Raw genomic sequence first — 11,408 nt, 5'->3', positions numbered from 1 at the left:
GTTAGTTAGATATCGATGGTCCAAAATCTAAGAGGAATATTTTTTATTGAAAAACTAGTGAGCAGATATGATTTAATATGAATAAATTATTAATTATGTAAATGAAGGGAAATAATTATATTTACCTTTATGCATACATAAAGTATTCAGAACCTCTCTGGATATCTACCAGGGAAACTCTATAGATAAGTTAATAAAAGTGTTTAAAAATTTTGAAGGGGTACAACAGTAAAAATAATATAGCAAGCTTTACATAAATGTAGTGAAAATTTCACTATTATCAATCCAAAAGTGGTATACCTACACAGAGGTATGTAAAGGTAGATATTCTTTAAACTAATTCACTAACTATTGAAATAACTTTTTATCAAATAGTCTTGTGAATAGCTAAATAATAAAATATGATTACCTGATTCTGTAATTAATTTTTAAATTATCCTTTCTAACATAACTTATAGCAAAGGCTACACACACACACACACACACACACAATTGATAATGTACAAATGCCAAAAAAGAAACAAAATGATATAAAAGAAAACTGTTTTATGATCCCTGTCGTAACAATGACATGTTGACACATAGCTGTGAATAGAATTTCCTCTGTAAAAATTGTTAATAACACTAATATAAACTCATCATGTCATGGTTTAAGTATTCTAATTTTGTTTTTTTTTAAATTAATAGAACTTATTTTTCAGCAATTTTAGATTCAGAGCGCAATTGAGCAGATGGTACTCATCTGCTTAGTTCACACGTGCCGCACACTACTTCCCCCGACATCACCACCTTACATCAGTACATTTGTAATCACTAATGTACTGATAGTACTATTTTCATTAATTAAAATATACAGTTGATTCAGATTTCTTTAGTGTTTCCCTAATGTCATTTTACTTCCCCCAGGATTTAATCTAGAATACTACTTCATATTAATTTCTATGTTTCCAAATTTCTCTTGGTTATAATAATTTTAGATTTTCCTTGTATTTATTAACCTTGACAGTAGAGAAGAATGTCAATTGTATTGTAGAGTTCATTTTTATCAGAGTCTTCTGATGTTTTCTAATAATTAGGAGGTAGAGTTCAGGATAAGAAGATCACATGGGAAAAGCACCAATGTCGTTGCCTTATATCAAATGTACTTACTATCAACAACATTTATGATTGTTGACACTAACCTCTCAAGCACTTGTCACATTTCTCCATAGTTGAATCACTATTTTTACCTCATCTCACCATTTCCATATTTTTTTTTTCCTTTTGGAAAAATCCACTTATGTCCAATTACACTTAGAGAATGGGGAACTATACTCCTCCTTTATTAGGGTGGAGGGTCTAAATAATTTATTTGAAATTCTTCTGCACTAAAGACTTAGTAGTGGACAAATAGCTTTTTAATCCTAAAATAATCATTTAAATCAGTGCATATTTCAAGTTATCTGCTTTTAAAGTAATCTAGGGTTCCTAAAGATAACTCAGTACTTCTGTTCATTCACATGTTTAAAAATATAGTGGCCTAAATTCCATAGCCAAAATCTAAAATATTTCTAATATCCCTTGTAACAATATTCTTGTACTAATACACACAAATAGCTAATTATACATTAATATAAATCCTATAACATTATAATTTACTCCTGAATCCTATCATCCCTACAACGTTATAAAACTCTTGAGGATAGAATACATGTTTCATGTAATGTTTTAATTAGTGCAGCTCTGCTCATGGTTTTGTGGATATGTATTTAATGGTAGTTCAATAAGTTATGTTTCAAGTATGCACTATATAACAGTCACAGAAAATTTCAAGAACACGGGAATTACCCCAAAGAATACAGAGTCCATTATTTTCTAGTGAAGAAGGAAAGTAGTGCATCTATAATATTATGTGATAAACTATGTAGAAATGGCCAAGGAAATACATGAGTCAGAGGAAATCATAATCCAGATTAAATAGAGTAATATTAACTTGTTTGACATTTGGAGAATTTAATTTTCATGTTAAAATTTTGAAGCAGAATTATTTAAAATAAAAAGTAAGCTGGACACAATACTACACAAGTGCAATGCCAACATCTCAGGTGGCTGAGGCAAGAGAATTCCAAGATCGAGGCTAGCCTCAGCAACTTAGCTAGGCCCCATCTCAAACTTCTGAACAGGCAGCATTAAAACTTTAGCAGGAGAAGTTAAAGCAGCACTTGGGTAAGAGTAATATCCAAGTGAGGTCAGGCCAACTCATAGGGGTCCTGGCCATGGGAGCAATTGGAGGACAAGTTATGTTCATAATCCAGAGAGACTTATCCAGAGGAAGACAACGTGAGGGATGTACCACCAGAATCTTACTTAGAGACAGGATATCGCTCTGAGGTCAAAACCTGCTCCTAGGTGAACTAGCTGTAGCTCCCCAAATGGGCTTAAGAGGAGGTGATGTTCAAAGTCACGGAGGCTCTGGGAAAGGGGGTCTGGGGCGTGGAGCTATGGTAGTGTCTAAATTAGTGGTAGAAGTCAGGGCAAGATAGGACAGTGAAAGGGGGTTTTGGAGGCCGAAGACAAGACAGTGGACCAGGGAAAGGTGCCCTCACTCCCCTATATTGACCAAGGAGCCGATGGACAACCAGTTGGATGCACACATGTTTAAAACTGAAGCCTATCTGGATGCAGAGTTGGATGCTTACAATGGCACAGACAAATCCAGAAACCAACGATTAAAGCCTGCTTGACTGTTCTTCAGTGAGAAACTCAGTCACCACATCTATAAGTAATCTTGAGATAACAGATGAGAAGAAAACTGATTGATGCTGGAAAGACCTATCACATTTGCCTATGGACTTACCTGTCACCAATTTGTGCATTCAGTGTGTTCCTTTTACTTTCTTGATATTATGTTTTTTTCTTTGATTTTTTTTTTCCTTCTCCCTTCTCTTTTTCCTCTCCTATCTTTGAACATGAATGTGTTGGCCTTGTGTGTAAAACACTTTACCTACTTCTGCCTCCCTTTACCTATATGATACACTGACATTCTCTATGTCCCCACCAAAAGTTCCCTGAAGCCAGTTTTCCTCCTTGATGCCTTGGTTTCTGAAACAGAATTCTGTTGTACACCCTGTTCAATAGCCTCTTAGAAGAAATGTTAAGAAAATCTGGAGTTGAAAATTACGTTTTGCCGCATTGTTTGGCATAGTAAATTAGGAACATTGACATGGCTAAAAAATAAATAAACAAATAAATAAAAAGGGCTGGGGCTATACAGCTCAGTGGTAAATCACCTCAGGGTTCAATCCCCAGTACAAAAACAAATACATAAATAAACAAACAAATAAAATGAAAAGTAAATGGAAGAAGTTTGTTTTAGGAAATGCTCACTAAATTATCACAAATTGTTTGGATCAGGAAGAAGAACAAAATAGAAATATGAACAGGACAAGATACTAAAAGATCTTGTATGTGACACTATATAATCCAACATAATCCTAATATTATGATAATTTACTCAGTGATTTCTAAGTGCATAGTAGTTTAGACAATTTTTAATTCTAAAATTGGCCTTCAAATGAGTGTCAAAAATAATTGGTAGCTTGTTGGATGTAGTAGCTTTGAGCAACAGAAATAAAGTGATTAATAAATTATTGGAATAATTCATTAAAGAAGGCTTTAGACTCAAGTAGGTCTGTATGTTACTAGAACTGTACATCCACATCTGGCCGTGTAACTTTGAAATTCCTCCCACTCAAGCCAGTGAAGTGCATTTATCTTGTCTACTGACACGGAGCTTAACTTTATGATTTGCATTGGTCAATGAAATATAGGGAAGGCAATAGTGTGCTAGTTCATAGTCAGTGTCTTAAGAGATCACAGGTTTCCACTCACCTCTATATGTTTCTGCTCTTCTACATATGAAAATGTGCTAGGAAACTTCTTGGTCTAAACTGAACTACTGGGTGAAGTAGACCTGAATTCAACCTGCAGTATAGAATTAAGTCCAACAAATCCCATCCAAGTAGAACACTAATTCCTCCTCTGAAATTTCCTTGATAAAGAAAGATATGTTGCTCGATTTTAAACACTGTAGCATTTGATTGCTTTTGCTGTTTTTTTCCTCCTCCTCCTCCTCCTCCTCCTCCTCCTCCTCCTCCTCCTCCTCTTTCTTCTCCTCTTCCTCCTCCTTCTCCACCTCCTCCTCCTCCTCCTTCTCCTTCTCCCCACAGTAGAAAAGTAATACAAGGGTACAGAATACAAAAGTTTGTTGATATTTTGTTATGAAGGCAAAACTGACAAGATATGTATCTGCCAATGGATTGTGAGGTAGAAAGCAAGGACAAAGTTGGTGCTCAGATTTCTGTCTTAGAAATAGGAATAGAATGTTACTAGGTGGTATATACTAATTTTGCTTGTTTAGTTCTCATATATATATTTGGTCCTCATCTATACAGTCCTATCATTTATTACCTATTGAACTTTCCATTTTCAAATAATATTTTAATATTATCCTTGCCCTTTCCTCCAAAATAAACTGAGAATCATTACCAGGAAGCAATATTGCCATGCATATCTTATTAAACAAGACTGACCAGAGGGAAATTGCTGGCATGAATAATGTCTGTGTTTTAACAATTCTACGCCCAGTATCTATTAGCAGTCAACACTAGAATACATTTCATTTAATAGTGTCTGAATAAATGAATGAAGCATGTGTGAAAGGAGTGAAAGAAAGAAGGAGACAAAAGGGGAGAATCTTAAGATTATATATTAAATAATGAGCAAATCCATTGGTATTTTTCATATTGTTATGGAATCTGTTTGAAATAATAATAAGTATATATCAATGTATTTATGTAAATATATGTATATATTATATATTATGTATATTAATTTTGAGCATATGCAATTTACACACTATGTAGTACAAATTGGAATAATTTTGAAATGATATTTTAATTGAAATAGTATTTGTGCTATATGTTTTGCACAGAATACATATTATAAGTTACAGAAACCATAAGTATAATTTATGATAAACAAATATTTTATGTATGTTCAAGGAATGGAGCCCTGGGGCACTCTACCACTGAGCTACATCCTCAGCCGTTTTTATCTTTTATTTTGAGACAGGATCTACTATTATATTGCTGAGGCTGGCCTCAAACCTGTGATCCTTCTGCCTCAGCCTCCAGAGAAGCTCTAATTAGAGATATGCACCACCATTTCCAGCCTACAATAAGCAAAAGTACGTTTAAAAATTAGTATATTATTTTACTATTGAGTGGCCAAAGCTCACAAAAAGTTTCTTTTGCAAACTGTTACTCTCTCATAATTAAATATAGTTCATAAATTAATCATTAAATAATCCACAAACCACAATTTGTCTGGAGTTTTAACTGATATTTTTGCTTCTGTGTAAATATGTGTCATATAAGGAAAATACCTTATAAAGGAACATAATTTAAGCCCAAATAACAACTTTTAAAGTCTTGGACCTAAAACTAATACAATGCTAAGCCAAATCATTTATTTATTTTTATATATGTATTAAGCATCCTCTGGTACTGCAGACAAAGTCCAAAATGCTGATTATATATAGGTTCCTATGCTGAAATAGCTGAAATACCATATTTATTTCAGTGAGTCAGGGAAAAAAGCACAACTAAAAGAAATGGTGCATAATTAAAATCAGTTCTAAAATGTGTAAACTCATAAATTTATAGGCGAGTGGAAGAATCTTAGTTCAGCTAACTTAAGTTTGTCAGAGGGAGCATTATACATTAAGTAATGCTCTCAATAAAGATGTAAAATAAAAAGAAATGATCATGAATTTAAAAGACATCACAAACTGATGAATACTATTCATCCATATAAAAGGACAGAATCTTGTCATTTGCATCAACATGGATGAAACCAGAGGTCATTATGTCAAGTGAAATAGGCCAGACACAGACAAACACTACATGACCTCACTCATAGGTGAAATAAAGACAAGTTGATCTCACAGAAGTTGAGAGTAGAATGGTGGTTTTCAGATGATGAGAAGCATAAAAGGAAGGAAGGGATGTGGAAATGCTGAACAGTGGGTACTGTTATAGGTATTTGTACTTCATAGTAGTTTGAATATTGAAAACAATAATTTAACACATTTCAAAAAGCTAGAATGAAAGGATTGTGAATATTAAAAAAAATACATATGCATACAATAAATAAATGCAAATAAAATATTCTGTAATAGACATATTTTGAGCCTCATCATCATGTTCATAAATACTTGGCACAAAGTACAGTGTTATATATAATATTTTATATCATCTCCTCTTTAATAATCTATGCCAAGTGCACACAGATATTTATGTTGACAATTATCAACAATTTGTTTCTGAGAGAATATTGACTAATATAATTAATCATAAGTAGTTAGAAATCAATAAATATGTATGATTATATTCTATACATTCAATGGGAAAAATTAATGTGCTTAATGTAATATGTATGTATGTGTAACCATTCAAACAACCAATGTAGAAAACATTCCTTTCTTATGGACTTGTGAACTGTAAGATAAAATTTCAATAGAGTATATCATTGCTAAATGGTGAAACTTACCAGTACTTTTGATGACCCCTTATAAAATTTCTGTAAATTGAATCTTTTGTAATAATTTATTGCATTTGAATGGAATTGTGGGATGTAATTTATTGCAAATACATTCAAAAGTGTTATGGATTTTCATTTTACATAAAATCTACCATTACATCTATTAGCTTTTTTAATATAAGTATTTTCTTAATATTGGAAATAGATCTTTAATTATGAATACATATATTTTTAAATTTTTATTGTGATTTACTTCAAACTTATGCACACAAATCAATTATATCTCTTACAAGGAAACAAAGATGTAATAGCCTTGAATTACCAAATGACAATTAAACTAAATTAGTTAGTAAGCTATGTATTGTCAAATTTGAATTTCATAAACACATTGTTGTGGTTTAGACATGAGGTGTGATAACTGTAAGCAGGTATTGTGTAATTGGGGGAGGTGGGTCACTGAAGGCATGCTTTTGGTATATACATTTTATCACTCATGAACAGAGTTCTCTCTGCTTCCTGATCACCATGTCCTGACCTGCTTCCTCTGCCATAATGCATTAGCCCACTCATTAGGTTAAGGCTCTCATAATCTAATAATTCACCTCTGATCATTTTTTGCATTGTCTCACACATGAGCTTTTGGAGGACACCTCATATTTAAACAATAACAATATATCTGTCCAGAGCTATGGAGCTGGATGTCTATGGACTGAGACAATGGAGTTCATTTTAATAAAATTATTCATGCATAGAGTATATCTTATTCTAATCAGAGCCCCAGTCTTGTGGATGTACACAATGGTGGGATTCACTGAGATGTACTCATATATGTACATAGGAAAATTATTTTCCTGATTATTTCTACTATCTATCGTATTTTCATCCCCCCTCCCTTACCTTCATTCCCTTTTTCTAATCTTATAAACTCCTATTATCCCCTCTCTCTTTATTGTGGGTTAGCTTCTACACTTCAGAGAAAACATTCATCCTTTGGTTTTTTGCGACTGGCTTATTTCACTCAGCATGATAATCTCTGGATCCACCCATTGTCTGGCAAATGTCATAAAGTCATTCTTCTTTACAGCAGATTAATATTGCATTATGTATATATACCACAATTTCTTTATCCACTCATGTGTTGAAGGGTACCTAGGTTAGCTCCACAACTTAGTTATTGTGAATTGTGCAGCTATAAATATTGATTTGTCACTGTGTATGCTGAGTTTAAATACTTTGGATATATACTGAGGAGTGGGATAACTGAGTCAAATGGTTGTTCCATTCTTAGTTTCTTGAGGAATCTCCATACTTCTTTCCAGGGGGTTTGCAGTGATTTGCAGTCCCACCAATAAGGTATGCATGTACTCTTTTCCCCACATTCTTGTCAACATTTATTGCTACTTATATTCTTGATAATTGCCATTCTGTTTAGAGTGAGATGAAATGTCATTGTAGTTTTAATTTGAATTTCTCTAATTGCTGGAGATATTAAACTTTTTTTCATATACTTTTATGTCCATTCTTAAAAGGTCTATACTTAAAGAAGAATCCTGAGAATATTTTTTTGGTAATTCTGGTTACTTGAACCAAGATTAAAATTAGTGTGAGGATCAAATTGTAATTCTCTGGGTTTAGAAATGCTAGTTGAGTTTCACAGAGGTTCCTCCCCCTTCCCAAATTAAAGAAAAGCTAATTACTATTTGTAAAAATTTCTTTATTGTAACTTTGTAAACATCTGTTCAACATTACTCACATCTATCTATCAATTATAAAAGACTTTACAATTGATAGTAGCTTAACCAAACACATCAAAATCTAGGAATACATTGAAACAGGAGTTGAAACTGAGTAGTGGATCCTCCTGGTGCCCCTCATCTTATATTTGAGCTGTTTCATTAATTTACATTTATTGCATATCCTGATTCATTATACCTTTCTGATATCACCTTTCTTCTTTGGTACTTTTTTAATTATATATTTCTCAATAGTATGGCTATTACAATTGGTATTTCTTGGGCATGTATTTTTGAAACTTTTCCCTTTGGAATTATTTTCTGATTAATTTTGCAACCACATATAATGGCCACATAATAGCAATATTTTTAGAAATCAACCTAATACCTCTTATATTTAAAGTACATATATAAATACTTTCTTTAAGTACATATATAAATACTTTCTTTAAACATCCAGTTGTATATCTAGCATGGAATCACAAGTGGCAGCAGGTCCAAAAATGAACTCTCTTTTCTTCAATTTTCTCCTTTTATATTCACATTCTCAATGTATGACATTAAACAATGCTCAACCTCTATTTTGTATTGTAATAAGACTTTATTAATGAACATTGTTCTTTAAATTTAATATAATTCTTATGTATCACAAAACATTATTTCAGTGAGTTTTCTACTTTTCTTTGTTGTTTTTAAATATACATGACAGTAGAGTGTATTTTGACATGTTATACATTCATGGAGTGCATCTCATTCCAATTAAGATCCCGTTCTCATGCTTGTACATAATATGGAGTTACACTGGTGGTGTATTCATTTATGAGCAAAGGAAAGTTAGATTCAATTCATTCTGTCTTTCCTATTCTCATTTCCCCTCCTTTCCTTTATGCCCCTTTGTCTAATCTAATGAACTTTTATTCTTCCTGTCCCTTGTTGTGGGTTAACATTCACGTATCTGAGAGAATATTTGGCCTTTGGTTTTCTGAGACTGGCTTTATTTCACTTGGCATGATATTTTCCACTTCTATCTATTTACTGGCAAGTGTCATAATTTCATTCTTCTTTATGGCTGAGTAATATTCCATTGAGTATATATATATCACATTTTCTTTATCCATTCATCTGTTGAAGGGCACAACTTATTTAAATAGAAATCCAGGGTTTGTTCTTGAGTATGTCTTGTACCTTCATCAAATTTATTCAGATAACCTGCATTGACTTGATGATTCTTTTTCTACATATCTCTACTCACTCAGTTTTTCTGGATTTTCACCATCACTGCCCTTACTACATGACACTCTATAGTTTGAGTTTACAGAAGTATTGTTCTAAATAGTCTCCTGCTTTCTTCATTCCACTCTTTCCACATTAAAATATCAATGATCTCTTAGAAATGATGTTTTATTCATGCTACTTGTCTGTGGATAATTCATTATTTAGGAAAATCCAAGCTCTTATCTTGTAAGGGATAAAAGAATATTTTCTTTCTCATGCATCACTGGATTCCTGGCTGAGGTCTCTATGACAAGAGAGAAATTTAAAAAAGAAAAACTATAAAATGTATTTAATATGTTTTACATGACATGAATGCCTTCAGAAATGATAAAACAAAAGAAAAAAAGGTAAACTTGTATATCATTATGCTTGTTTGAAGACATGTCATTGTGGAGAAATTTAGGAACCTATATGTTTATATTAGGTCCATTAAATTTTTTAGGATAATATATCCATCCCAAGATCTGTATCTTAATCACATCATTAAAATTCTGTTTTTGTCCTGTAAGAGAATATATTCACAGATATCAGGATTAGGACATTGGAATTTGAACATTAGGATATGGCTATTTGGGAAGCCATTATCCTACCTACTCAAGTTCCTATTTTACCTTTAATTCTTTCTTTTGTTAATGCAATACATAGCACTGCAACATTTATTTAATATTTGCCTTATTGATTAGAGTGTTATACAAAGTACAATATTCTAAATCAACAAAATTGTTCCACCTTAGAAAATGGAGTTTCTCTTTTATATATGTAACCAAAACAATAGTTACCATACCTGGCTATAATTGAATGTGGAATGCAATCTAAAATTATATTTTATTTACAGCTAAAAGAAGCATTAGTCTCTCACATCTTTACTTAGGAATTCCAGTTCTTACTTTAGAACCAATTTTCTATAGGGAAAGGACAATTATGGCAAAAAGCTGATATTATTGGTGTTGCTGTTTTACATGAATTGATGACTACAAGTTACAGAGTATTTTTCTCCCAAAAGACTATAATCATATTTACATTTAATCATATTTACATTTGGTAAAATCCAATCCACATACTTTTTTATGGGGGAGATCAATCCCTGGAGATTGAACTCAGGAGCACTCAACCACTGAGCCACATCCCCAGCCCTATTTTCTATTTTATTTAGAGACAGGGTTTCACTGAGTTGCTTAGCACCTTGATTTTGCTGAGTCTGGCTTTGAACTCACAATTCTCCTGCCTCAGCCTCCTGAGTTGCTGTGATTACAGGTGTGCACCAGGGTGCGCAGCTCCAAAAGATTCTTTTTAAGTTTAGATATTATTATGAATGTATTTAGAAACAAAACCAAATAACAAATTTTATGGTTTCATAAGCAATTTCATGGGAAATAAGAAAAAAGACAACCATCAGTGGCAGCTTACAACCATCAGTGTCTGTTTGTCTTTCAGATACTTTTTTCATTATTCTTGTATTAGTCTTTGGAGTCTAATGCTCACACATGGCTTTAAGTTGGATTTAGATGATGGGTAATGCTGTAAAAGAGATGGAAAACAAAATTCAAAGAAGGGAAAAGCCAAGGTAGTTTCTCTGGTGTTCTGCATTAGCTGTGTCTATATCAGCAGTGGATCCATCTTTCCATGTATCCATGGTTCCAGTTTTCATCATGTTCCTGCTCCCACTTTTGGTTCCTAAATTTATTTATTCAAGATTTTATCACCAAATGATCTTTAGTTTTTCATTTCAATTAAATTATTTCATAATATTCCATTTTTAAAATTAGACGTGATTCTTCTTGTTTTCCTATTTAGATTTTGACAGAGTGGTTGTTTTAT

At 32.6% G+C, this 11,408-nt stretch overlaps 1 pseudogene; it reads left to right on the top strand.

The window, feature by feature from the left end:
* The first annotated feature begins 731 nt into the window (after positions 1-731).
* On the top strand, positions 732-2,712 carry LOC113187269 (chromatin target of PRMT1 protein pseudogene; annotated as a pseudogene).
* Positions 2,713-11,408: the final 8,696 nt, after the last annotated feature.

This window comes from Urocitellus parryii, chromosome 10 (genome assembly GCF_045843805.1).
Source record: "Urocitellus parryii isolate mUroPar1 chromosome 10, mUroPar1.hap1, whole genome shotgun sequence".
NCBI classification, from domain to species: Eukaryota; Metazoa; Chordata; class Mammalia; order Rodentia; family Sciuridae; genus Urocitellus; species Urocitellus parryii.
The sequence above is the reverse complement of the archived record's forward strand: the minus strand, read 5'-3'. Positions and strand labels throughout refer to the sequence as shown.